We start from the raw sequence: 14,150 nt of genomic DNA, 5'->3' as shown, positions 1-14,150 counted from the left end.
CTGACAGGAAGGTGACAGGAACCTACATAAGCATGCAATATGACAGTGGTGTGCATAAGAGCATCTCTGAACACACAAGACATTGAACCTTGAAGTTGATGGGCTATAGCCATGGGAGACCTCACCAGATTCCACTTCTATACCTAATGAAGTGGCCACTGAGTGTGTTTATCACCTGTACATGGAAGCATACAGTGAAACGCACCATTTGCATTAACAACCAACACACCAAAGGATGCGCTGGGAGCAGCCCACAAGTGTCGCTACACGTTCTGGTGCCAACATAGCATGCCCACAATTTTCAGCAAAACAACACAAGCAACAACAATAACAGCACACACAACACACACAGCAGGAACTCAACAGGCCAAGCAGCATCTAGGGAAAAAGCACAGTCGACCCTTCGACAGGACTGGAGAAAAAAGGCTGAGGAGAGGATTTAAAAGATGGAGGAAGGGGAGAGAGAAACACCAGGTGATAGGTGAAACTTGGAAGGGGAGGGATGAAATAAAGAGCGGGGATGTTGATTGGTGAAAGAGACAGAAGGCCATGGAAGAAAGAAAAGAAAGATCACCAGAGGGAGGTGATGGGCAAGCAAGGAGATAAGGTGAGAGAGGGAAAAGGTGAAAGGGAGCATTACCAGTAGTTCGAGAAATCGGATGTTCATGTCATCAGGTTGGAGGCGACCCAAACGGAATATAAGGTGTTCCTCCAACCGAAATGTAGCCTGTTCACGACAGTGGAGGAGGTCATCGATACATGTGTCGGAATGGGAATGGGAAGTGGAATTAAACTGTGAGATCCTGCTTTTTCTGGTGGACAGAGCGTAGGCAATAACATCAGAGCATGTCAACAAGAGCAAAGCAAGCCTCTTACCCACTGACCCCGTCCCTTACATAGAGAGTGAAAGACAATCCTCCAGCAGCGGGACAGGCATTCTCCAGGCTCCTAGTCTTTAGACCTGGACTCTCAGACTTGCAAACATCAGGCTGCCAACATTCAACTTTGGCCCAGGACTTCTCAATCTTTTTATTGGCCCTTACCAAGTAACCGATAACCTAAAGGATATCAAACTTGACAGGTCCTACTTGCTTTTTAAATCTGGTGCTACCAGCCACAAGCAGCAGCTACTACAATCTCAAGCTCTGCAGACTGGATTTCTGTTGAAGTTGGATTCACATGAGTTTAGAATAACAAATACATGAACTATGATAAAGTTTCTGTGGAGATTAGGTAGCCCAAAATTGAAAATGACAAACAATAATGTATTTTAACACTATTTTAAAGGATGTGGAACTGAAGCATTTGCAGAAAGATGGAATTGTATCTATCACATGTATTGAATAAAATTCTATCTTACTGTAAACACTTTATGATGATGTGGAGTTAACTAGTAATCACAAAGTAATCAATAATTAATTCCACATTATCATGCAATATAAATATAAAATAGCCAGAACTATGTACAAACATGATACCTTAATTAAGATATCAAAAAAGGAGAATAATTCAAACACAGCACATAGTATTTTGGACACTAATATCATCAAAATCACATATGAATCACAGTAGAATTTTGTGAGTTGACGATGAATTGTTAAAAGTAACAGGAAAATAATAGCAAATGGAGGTGACTCAGCTGTAGCAAGAGTTACGACTCTTGCGGCAAAGCCCTGTAAATGATGAAAGCATTGTTCTGAGCTCTTCTGTAAAAAGACTGTTGTGTCTCTGTTGCAAACTAAAGCTTTGTGTTAAGTCCTTGAACAAGTGAGAGTTCCTGTGAATTCTGAGAACTAGTGTGTTGCTGCAAATCAGGCTGGAAAGTGAGTCATTGCAAGAAGTGAAGACAATGTGCTCAAACAAAATTACGCCGTGAATCAGAGAGAAAAGCTCTGCAGTGAGTCATTGAGATCGACATCAAGACTGGCTGATATCAGCATTAAGAAAGAGAAAAGGAACAAACCAAATGAAGATCTAGTGCACAAGAATGTCTCTGTTGATAAAAGGGTTACATATACTGAAAGTAACTGAACTAAATGTCCAGTTACAGATATCTATTAAGAAGAGATGTCAGATTAAGTTATGATTGGTACCACATAGTTTAAAATCCCTTGTATATTCATTCAATCTCCGCTTTTCTCAATTGTAACATGTAAGTTAAGGTACAATGGCAGTTGCTTCTATATTATTGTGATGGGGAATCCAGGTTTGATAAAAAAAAATCCACAGGAATCAAAATATGAGATGCACTTACTTTGTTGCTTATTATAACAAAGACTGGAACTGTGATAAAGGTTCTGCCAAGGTTGAAAAGCCCAAAGATGAAGATGAGTCAGAATCAGGTTTAATATTGCTGGCTTATGTCATGAAATTTGTTAATTTGTGGCAGCAGTTCAATGAAATACATGATAATAGAGAGAAAAAACTGTGAATTTATATATATATATAAAATAAGATAATAGCATTAAATAAGTAGTGCAAAAATGGAAATCAAAAAGTAGTGAGGCAGTGTTTAAGAGTTCAATGTCCATTTAGGAATCGAATGGCAGAGGGGAAGAAGCTGTTCCTGAATCATTGAGCGTGTGCCCTCAGGCTTCTGTACCTCCCACCTGATGGTAACAGTGAGAAGAGGGTGATGGGGTCCTTAATGAAGGTCACTGTCTTTCTGAAGCATTTCTCCTTGAAAATGTGCTGGATACGATGGAGGCCAGTGCCCATGATGGAGCTGACTAATTTTACAAATCTCTGCAGCTTACTTTGATCCTGTGCAGTAGCACCTCCTCCCCATACCAGACTGTGAGACAGCCAATCAGAATGCTCTCCATGCTACCTCTGTAGAAATTTGTGAGTGTTTTAGGTGACATACCAAATCTCCTCAAACACATAATGAAATATAACCACTTTTTTGCCTTGTTTATAACTGCATTGATATGGTGGGTCCTGTTAGGTTCTCAGAGATATTGCCTCCCAGGAACTTGAAACTGCACTGTCTCCCCACTTATGATCCCTCAATGAGGACTAGTGTGAGTTCTCTCATCCTACCCTTTCTGAAGTCCATACCTTACCCTTTTGGTTCTTTGGCCTTACTGACATTGAGTGCAAGGTTATTGCACCAACAATAGTGTATTTTTAACTTTGCTCTAAGGGATATGGAACTTGCCTTTACATGCACTTGAGAAAGTAAGTAGTCCATAGCAAAGCCAAAATCCATTTTTCATGTTGAAAATGGAGGAAGAATCTTTATAATAGATCCTGGGTAGTCAGCTGTCTCCCACTTTAAGATGCCTCCCTATATATTGTCTGCTGCTGTGGAACTAGGACCAAGTTAGAGAAACACAGTAGCAGGAGGGACAAATTTCCACAAAACTGGTAAAGAGTTGAATTGAGCCAGAATGTCCATAAATGGAACACTGTGTCTCATTCCTAATTCAATGCATGAAGTGGATTAACTGCAAAGTGTGAGAGGAGCAAAGGTTCTAATGTTGATCCAATAATATCACTAGCTGAACTTTGCCCAATTCAAGCACTCCTACCAGTACTGCCATCTCATTGACATCATTACTTTCTTCTGCCTCATCTACCTTTTCCTTCTTGAAACCTCAAAGTTAGATCTGAGCTTTGCAGGTCCAAGCCTCGACACTGTATAACATCAGGCAGAGAGTGGTGCATCATAGCCTTTATGGAGAGCTAGGCTGATGCACATTGAAGCTCTCCACACCTGTGGAATCTATCTTAAATGTACTGACCTATGCCTCGATTGAACATGTGGAGACTATTCGAACATCACTGGTCTTGCATTTCATCTGCCAAATCTGAAGGAGGATATTTCTAATTATATTAAATGTTACAAGTCCAAAGACATTTTGGAACTTGGACTGCTTCCAAATTCTATCACATAATCAGAGAGAAAGCTCTGTAATTGCTCAGAAATGGGGGTGCAGGGGGAAGTTTCCTTTTGTCCACCGTGTCCAGCCAGAGGCTTTTCAACAGCTGGCCATTGCTGCTCCTGACTGGCCTTTTGCTCTTTGCTTAAGGGAATTTATATGTCGTTCCCTCTGACCTGAATCAGAAAATTAGGGAAGTTCATTTAAAAAATTTCCGGCAAAAGAGCTGTTCACTAAACCCTCTCCCACGAGGCTACACTACTGTGTACGTTGTAATCAGAACATCCGCCTAACGTCTCATGAATTTTAAGAAGCACGCAGAGATCTTGCCTTGCTTTCAATTTTGAGTTTTTGAGTCAATGTTGAGAAGACCAGGAAATCTCAAAATGTTTAAGTACTTATTGCAATATGTTAATACCTGTCCCTTTTGAGGGAATTAGATTGACTCTTGTTACATGTGAAAGTCGTCGACGTGAATACCTTTTGTGGAATTGCACACCTTTTATACCACCTTAACCTGCAGTCTGTAGCCCAAATTCTTGGGCTGCTCCATGTTAATGCTAGATATCCTAAGGATGCTACAAAGTCATATGGGGCAGAGACAGATCCCTTAATCCACTGAATCCGTGCCCACCATGGAGCACCCATTTATACCAATCGTGATTTACTATCCCCAAATATCCATCAACTTTCTCCACTTTCTTTCACTTACATACTAGAGGCAATCTGACATGGCCAATTTGCCAATCAGCTTGTACCTCTTTGGGATATGGAAGGAGCATCTGAGAGAAAATGTGGTTGTTAGGAGAATACACAGGCAGCACTGGAGGTCAGGACTGAACATGGGCTCCTGCAACAGTAAGACAGCAGTTCTATAAGTTATAAAGTCATAGACTCACAGAGCAATACAGTGTGGAAACAGGTCTTTTGTTTCGACTGATCCATGGTGCTCACTAAGCTAGTTCCATTGTCCTGTGCTGGGCCCACACCCTTCTATACTTGTCCAAATGTCTTTTTAAAATATTGTATGTGCTTCAACTATTTCTTCAGAGATCTCTTTCCATATATACACCACCCTTTGCATGAAAAAAATGTGCTTCAGATACCTTTAAATCTTTCCACTTTCATGTTAAACGTATGCTATATAGCTTTTAGTTCCCATTCCTGGGAAGAAAAATTATGTGTTTTCACTCTATTTATGGTCCTCATGATTTTATACAACTCTACAACTCAGAGGATGTTCAGAGCATCTGGCAGATGTTCTCACTGACATCTTCAACATTTCCCTGAACAGTGCCATTGTTCCAACGTGCTTCAAGGCTGCCACCATCGTCCCCATGCCGAAGAAGTCTTCAGTGTCCTGCCTCAACAACTACCGTCCCGTTACACTCATATCCATCATCATGAAGTGTTTCGAGAGGCTCATCATGAGACACTTGAAGACCATGCTGTCCCCATCACTGGCCCCCTGCAGTTTGTGTACCGTCCCAAACGCTCAACAGATGATGCCATTGCCACCACCCTCCACCTGGCCCTAACCCACCTGGACAAAAAAGACACATTGTTCAGATGCTGTTCATAGACTTCAGTTCAGCATTCAACACAATCATCCCTCAGAAACTGATTGGAAAGCTGAGCCTATTGGGCCTGAACACCTCCCTCTGCAACTGGATCCTAGACTTCCTGACTGGGAGACCTCAGTCAGTCCGGATCGGGAGCAGCATCTCCAACACCATCACACTGAGCACGGGGGCTCCCCAGGGTTGTGTGCTCAGTCCACTGCTGTTCACTCTGCTGACCCACGACTGTGCTGCAACACACAGCTCAAACCATATCATCAAGTTCGCCGATGACATCACCGTGGAGGGTCTCATCAGCAAGAACAATGAGCCAGCTTACAGAGAGAAGGTGCAGCGGCTAACGGACTGGTGCAGAGCCAAGAACCTGTCTCTGAATGTGAACAAAACAAAAGAGATGGTTGTTGACTTCAGGAGGGCACGGAGCAACCACTCTCTGCTGAACATCGAGGAGATCGCTAACAGCACCAAATTTCTTGGTGTTCACCTGGCGGAGAATCTCACCTGGTCCCTCAACACCAGCTCCACAGCAAAGAAAGCCCAACAGCATCTCTACTTTATGTGAAAAGTCCATCTCCCACTCCCCATCCTCATCACATTCTACAGAGGATGTATTGAGAGCATCCTGAGCAGCTGCATCACTGCTTGGTTTGGAAATTGCACCATCTCGGATTGCAAGACCCTGCAGCGGATAGTGAGGTCAGCTGAGAAGATCAGTGGGGTCTCTCTTCCTGCTATTACAGACATTTACACCGCACCTGCACCTGCAAAGCTAACAGTATTGTGAAGGACCCCACACACCCCTCACACAAACTCTTCTCCCTCCTGCCATCTGGCAAAAGGTACCGAAGCATTTGAGTTCTCATGACCAGACTGTGCAACAGTTTCTTCCCCCAAGCCATCAGACTCCTCAATACTCAGAGTCTAGACCGACATCTACGTCATTCATTATTATATTGTAATTTGTCCTCTACTGTACCGATTATCTTGTTTATTAATTATTGTACTGCCCTGCACTGTTTTGTGCACTTTATGCAGTCCTGTGCAGGTCTGTGGTCTAGTGTAGTTTTGTGTTGCTTCATGTAGCACCAGGGTCCTGGAGGAACGTTGTTTCGTTTTTACTGTGTACTGTACCAGCAGTTTATGGTCAAAATGATAATAAAAGCGACTTGACTTGAATTCCACTCCTCAATCTCCTACATTCCAAGGAATATACTGTAGTCCCTACTTCCCCCTCGGCTCTGAAGTCCTAGTGGCATCTTCATTAATTTCCTCTACTGTCTTTCCAGTTTAATTGTGATGGGAGAAGAACTGTACACAATACTCCAAAGTAGCTTCTCACCTACATTTTGTACATTTGTATTGTTGTGAAACACTAAGCATGCAACCAGAACAAAAGGGGTTAACAGGTAAATGGAACAACTGATTCTGTAAATTAGATGAGAGAACCAATCCTTTTTTCGCTCGCTTTGTAAGAATAGAGTTGCTGTTAAAGGGCAAATAATCAAATCATTGCAGTATATAATGGTTCCTGTGTTGCCAGAGCCCCAGAAAGGTCACCTGTGGAATATAACTGGAAAGAATTGAACATGATGTTTTATGCTCTTGGAGCTTTTATTTGAGTCTTGTAACTTTATTTATTGGCTTAAGAGTCCAAGAAAGGGTATGTGTACATGGATTTGCATGTTTAATTTCAGATTATAATGTAAATAAATAAAATGAAAATGACAACCTTCTATGTAATTAAAAAATAATCAAAATTGATTTGATGAATTATCCTTTAATAATGTTCTTAATTCTTGGTTGATACTACAGTTCCCTGCCAGCTCGTCATGTCTTTCACAACATCTTTTTTCATCACATGCAGAAATGTCTTTTGTCCCCAGCCCTATTCTGGATTTTCATTCAGCTGACGTCAGTGAAATGACTTGAGGTAAAATATAAGCAAAACAATCCTCTTCACCAGATTCTGGGCAAACTGGTGGACATAAAGACTTAATCTAATGTAGGCAGCACATTTGTACACAATGCTTCAAGTAATACCCCTCTGTGGATACGGGATTCCCCAACTTGGTTTAGTGGCCTTTAGGTACTTGAGCCCACAGGAAACACTAGAGAAATGGGAAATCTCTGTTTATGATTCTGATACTACAAAAACTGTCAGAAACATGAAATCACATACACAGAAAGCCTACGTGAATACATTGCCTCAATGATGACCTTCCAGAGAGTTCAGTTTATTGTAACTGGAGAGAATCTTTCACCTGCAATGAATGACAAACCATTTTGGTGAGCCTCATACAGCCCAATACAGCATCATTTACTATTCAAATTTGTGTTGATATTACATATTGTAATCTAGTACAATCAGATGGCTGCTGGACAGGACAGTGATGACAGATTTTTAAAAAAAATGTTGAAAAGATCTTGGGCAAATGTACAGTCTTACTAATTTCTTCCTTAATATGAAAAAGTCCATTGAATTTCATCGTCCCAGGGCAGAGAGGAACATGGGAGCTGACGATGCAAATTGGATCTGGCATAGATTGCAAATCTTGGCCTGGAGCTGGTATCTTTTAAATAAACACCAACCCCAGGGAGTAGACAAGCTGAATCCTGGCATAGTGGCAGAGCCCAGTCTGAGAAAGCACCATTAATTCACAGTCACTGACAACATGGGGTGTTCAATATTTCACATTGCACTCCTATCTCTTCACAGAGCTTAAGTATTGCCTCTTTCTCTAGGGAATCTCTCTAGAAGATTCACACTAATCGGGTCCAAAGAAGTACAAGTTTTGAAAATTCATTTACATCTCAAAATTGTAATGTCCTTTGGAAAATGATATTTTATTTAATTTAGCACAAATGGTGATGGAGGTAACATTATTAACACATGGAAAGATGTTTATGTGTATGAAATCCAATTAAGTTTGGCGTTATTTACAATTAAGAAAGTGTAGCATCTTTATGTTAGTGATACTTGGGAAGGTAATTTAAAGTGAGTATGATGACACAACTTGATGCTCAACCTTACCAAGCTTACTAACATTCAATTGGACAAAAACATAAGATTAGAATTACTCTCCTTGCTCTGACATCTACGGTACTGTGCAAAACTCTCAAGTCCCTTATATTTTTCATATGCTTTCAGAAGGCATGGCCTTCACAGAGCCCTAATCTCTGGGACTACCTACAGAGAGGGAAGCAAGCAAGACAGCTAAAGTCTGCAGAAGGACTGTGGCAAGTTCTCCAAGATGCTTGCAACAATCTAGCAGCCGATTTTCTTATAAAACTGCACAACAGTGTGCCTAACAGCATGGCCTAGTGGATAAGGCATCAGGTCTGAAGGTCACTGGTTCGAGCCTCAGCTGAGGCAGCGCATTGTGTCCTTGAGCAAGTCACTTATCAACACATTACTCTGCGACAACACCGGTGCCAAGCTGTTTGGGTCCTAGTGCCCTTCCCTTGGACAACATCGGTGGCGTGGAGAGGGGAAGGCTTGCAACATGGGCAACTGTCGGTCTCCTATACAACCCTACAACCTTACACCCTGCAAACCTTCCAAGGCGCAAATCCATGGTATTGCGAGTCTAATAGATGCCTACTTTTTTAATGTGCCTAAGGGAATTGATGCAGTTTTAAAAACAAAGGGTGGTCATGTAAAAATTGATTTGATTTAGTTTTTCACTGTTTACTGTTCTTTATATTTTTTTCATATTTATAAACATCTCATTTCATTATTTTTGAAAGCAACATCACTTTACAGAATTTTTTATATCTACCTAAGACTTTTGCACAGTACTATAATTTCAGACATGCCCATTCCCTGATTATTCCTGTTTTTGTCCTTATGCAAGAAATAAAAGAACTTTACTGAGGTTTTATCTTTTTTAATATCTCAGTATACAGTATTTAACCGCAAGCCCACCGCCTATAACTACTTGACCCCCCAATCATGCTTACCACGAAAACAAAACCACTGAAGACAGCTAGATAGTTGGGATCTATAACCGTAGAAGCTTAACCCTTTAACAAGTTGAACGAAGCTGGAAAGCGGGCTGCATACGGCATAAAGATTGACATGGACTGTTTGGCTCAAGTAGCCAATTTCCATGCTGTCAAAGAGCAACCTCAAGATTGGAACCTACACAGCTGTACAGTACATACTGTTACATTTAATGTATTTATATACAGGAACTTCTCTGACAATAACGGGCTGGGGAAAATTTGTCTTTGGTTTTATGTAGAAGCGTATTGACTCTCAGTTGTTCCCTTAAAATCTTATTTCCCAAAATCTATTCTAAATAGATCTAAGTGGATGTTTTAAATCTCTGGAGTTGCAAAGAGCAGCCAATTCATGGATAGCCATTGATTGCAAATGACCAAGGACAATACTTATTAGAGATGGTCGCATGGACGTGGGCAAAGAGTTTCTTTCCGCGTCGTATGTCTATGTTACAAGTTTTACCTTTACAATTACTCAATGGGGAATTTTTTTTCTGAAACTAATTCCATCTACACTAGAGCCTGGTGATGCGGCAGCTATTAAGAACATAAGAAATACATTAAATAAACCAGAGCATATCTTTCCTTCTATGCAATGGAATCAAGTGGGAGACAGTTCCCTGTAATCACATTTCTGGCTTTTGTTTGCATCTTTTTGAAAGTTCCAAGAGTTGCTGCCATGTAGTGGGAAACACTGCGATTTTGTTTTCCTGTTTACCAAAGCCACTTCCCCAGAATGTAATTGGGAAAGGGGAAAGCAAAACATAAAGACAATGATCAATCTCTGCTTCAGTAACGGAAACCTTGCAACTGCAGTTTTAGAGGGCATTCTGGAAGATACTCAAGTAATAATGCCTGAAGCGTAGAAGGACTACCCTCCAAATTTATTTTCCTATCATCCATGTGCCTATCTGAGAGTTTCTTAAATGCCCCTAATATGTCATAGAAGATCTCACTGGTAGCCTGACTGAAATGCTTGATTGGTACTAGGATTAAAATTATCCTCCTCATAAAGCCTATGATCTCAATGATGAGAGTTTATTGAACCTGGCATGGTCAGAATAATCCAGAGAGTCTACAACTAATAGTTTTGCTGCTAAGGGGAAAGTACTATTCGTTGTCCTTCATACTCAACACTTTCTGGAACTACCATTGTTTCGAACTAGTGTCTGTCACGTGTAATGAATGAAGCATAGAGACATGGAAAACCTACAGCACAATACAAGCACTTCAGCCCATGTTGCTGTGCTGAACATGTACTTACTTTAGAAATTACCTAGAGTTACCCATAGCCCTCTATTTTTCTAAGCTCAATGTATCTATCCAGGAGTCTTTTAAAAGACCCTATCGTTTCCGCCTCCACCACCGCCGCTGGCAGCCCATTCCACACACTCACCACTCTCTGAGTAAAAACTTACTCCTGACATCTCTGTACTTACTTCCACATACCTTAAACCTGTGCCCTCTCATGTTAGCCATTTCAACCCTGGGAAAGACTATCCACACAATCTATCTCCTCATCTTGTACACCTCTATCAGATCACCTCTCATCGTCTCTCCAAGGAGAAAAGACCAAGTTCATGCAACACATTCTTAAAGGGCCTGCTCCCCAATCCAGGCAACATCCTTGTGAATCTCCTCTGTACCCTTTTTACATCCTGCCTGTAGTGAGGTGACCAGAACACAGCACAGTACTCCAAGTGGGGTCTGACCAGGGACCTATAAAGCTGTAACATTACCTCTTGACTCTTAAACTCAATTCCATGGTTGATGAAGGCCAATGAACTGAATGCCTCCTTAACCACAGAATCAACCTGCACAGCAGCTTTGAGTGTTCTTTGGACCTGGACCCCAAGATCTCTCTGATCTTCCACACTGCCAAGAGTCTTACCATTGAAACCATATTCTGCCATTATGACCTACCAAAATGAGCCACCTCACACTTATCTGGGTTGAACTCCATCTGCCACTTCTCAGCCCAGTTTTGAATCCTATCAATGTCTCTCTGTAATCTCTGACAGCCTCCACACTATCCACAACATCCCCAACCTTTGTGTCATAAGAAAATTTACTAACTCATCTCTCCACTTCATCATCCAGGTCATTTATAAAAATCACATAGAGAAATGATCCCAGAACAGATCACTGAGGCACACCACTGGTCACCAACCTCCGTGCAGAATATGACCTGTCTACAACCACTCTTTACCTTCTGTGGGCAAGTCAATTCTGGATCCACAAAGCAATGTCCCCCTTGGATGCCATGCATCCTTACTTTCTCAATAAGCCTTACATGGAGTACCTTATCAAATGCCTTCCTAAAATCCATATACACTACATCTACAGCCCTTCCTTCATCAATGTGTTTAGTCACATTCTCAATAAATTCAATCAGGCTTGTAAGGCACGACCTGCCTTTGACAAACCCATACTGACTATTCCTAATCTCCAAAATGTTCATAAATCCTGCCTCTCAGGATCTTCTCCATCAACTTACCAACCTATATGAACCTGCATGAATCTATTTTAGGTTAATGACTTCCCTTAGCACTACATATGGACTGATAATTTACCTATGTGCAGTGACCCGTTGTCTACGCATGCACATTGATCTGCTCTCTTTCACTCTCTCTCTCTGCAATGTCAAAATGCCAGTTAAAGCCACATCTGCATGCGTGCCTTTAATTAATTGACACAACAAATTGGCAACGGGTACAAACCAGAGTGTCAACGAATATCACCAATTGCACTGACAGTTACGGGATGACAGACTTCTAAGGAAGGAAGAGAGACAGCGAGAGGATAGTGCTTCTCAGTACAGAGAAGACCATCACAGAAGCTAACAAGTGGATGCATGAGTAACTGCATAGTACAGAGAGAGAGAGAGATGCACAGCTAGCAGAGTTAAAGAGAAGTTAACGTGGTGATGGCATGTAATGCGAATGACGTGGATGGGGAAAACAAAGTCTCCACTCTTTTTAGCTTAATGGGTGCTAAAACGTACAGGCTCTTATGCAAGCTAGTAACACCTGAAAAGCCAGCAAGCAAGATATTTAATGGAATTGTTGAAATTTTACAAAATCACTTAGGCCCTAAACCACTAGTAATAGCTGAAAGATTTAGGTGTAAAGGAACAGGTCAAGGGATGAAAGCATTTCTGAATACATTACAGAACTGCACAAACATTCCCAATACTGTGACTTTATGGATGAACTTTCTAATGCATTGAGGGACAGACTTATATGTGGCCTGCATAGTCAGCACACTCAAAAGAGACTACAGGCAGGAAGAGAATGGGCACTGACCACTGAAATTTTGTTAGGGACTATAGCAAAGGATACAGCAGCACTAAATAAAGAGTTTAGAATGTGAAACATACAATATGTTCCTGAATGGTGCAAAAAACCAAGAACGATATTGATGTGGCAAATCCTCCCATGATGCAAAAGACTGCTTGTTCAAAGAACTCTGTAGAAAGCGCGACAGACAAGGTTACATAGAGAGAATGTGCAAGTCAGACAAAAAGCACAACCAACAAGAAAACAGATTGAAAAGCTTCAAACACAAAATGAAACAAATGCACATTGTGATTCAATGTGCAACTGAATCAGACAGCACAGATTCTGACACAGGTGAGCTGTTATGCCTAGAACTGCATTGCATTACTGAAGCAGATCTCAAATAATACGGATCACAATAGGTGTGTCTGGTGTAAAACTGAAAATGGAGCTGAATACAGGGTCAGCTTTGTCTATAATTTCAGAGGCTGACTACAACAGACAGTTTTCTAAACTACCATTAGAAAATTCCTTAGTGATGCTAAAGACTTACACAGGTCTAAAAGTCCCAAAGGCAAACTGAAAGTATATGTGACGTATGGAGGCAAAACACTGTAGTTAGAGCTTTATGTGGTGAACAGTGGAGGGCCAGTACTGTTCAGACATGAATGGCACTCAATCAAAGCTCTCAATGTGGCATCAACAGGCAACTGCAACCCAAATGGTGGCACAGCTGCTTAATGCTAATGAGAAGGTGTTTGAGAAAGGAACCGGTAAACTCAAAGACATGAAGGCCAGAATTGAATTGAGTGAAGCAGCAACACTATGATTCCATAAGGCAGGTCCATCGCCTTACGCACTACATCCTAAAGTGGATGCTGGATCTCAGAGCTTGGAGGCATCTGGCATTCTCACCAAGTCTGAGCGGAGCAATTGAGCCATGCCCATAGTCCCGGTGATCAAGAAAAGGAAGGCTGGAGTTGTTTGCATATGTTGGAATTTCAAAGTGAGCATTAATTTGCTGCTGTGTACTGTGGAGTGTCCCCTGCCATGAATAGAAGACATTTTTGCATCTTCGGCAAGCGGGAAGAATTTTTCAAAGATTTCCTTGTCACAAGCCTATATGCAAATAGAGATTGAGGAGTCAAGCTGGAAGTTCCTCACAATCAACACTCACAAGGGACTGTCCAGCATAATCATCTCCTCTTTGGCACTGCATCAGCTCCAGCAATTTGGCAAAGAGCAATTGACCAAGTACTCCATTGTGTCCCTGGAACACAATGTTACCTTGATGACTGGCAAGAATAATGAAAAGCTCCTCCAGGGCCTTGGTAATGTGCTTATCAGGCTGAGTGAGTATGGACTACATGCAAAGAGAGAGAGAAATGTGAGGTTTTTTAGAATGA

Source organism: Hypanus sabinus, chromosome 4 (genome assembly GCF_030144855.1).
Source record: "Hypanus sabinus isolate sHypSab1 chromosome 4, sHypSab1.hap1, whole genome shotgun sequence".
Lineage (NCBI taxonomy): Eukaryota > Metazoa > Chordata > Chondrichthyes > Myliobatiformes > Dasyatidae > Hypanus > Hypanus sabinus.
The sequence above is the reverse complement of the archived record's forward strand: the minus strand, read 5'-3'. Positions refer to the sequence as shown.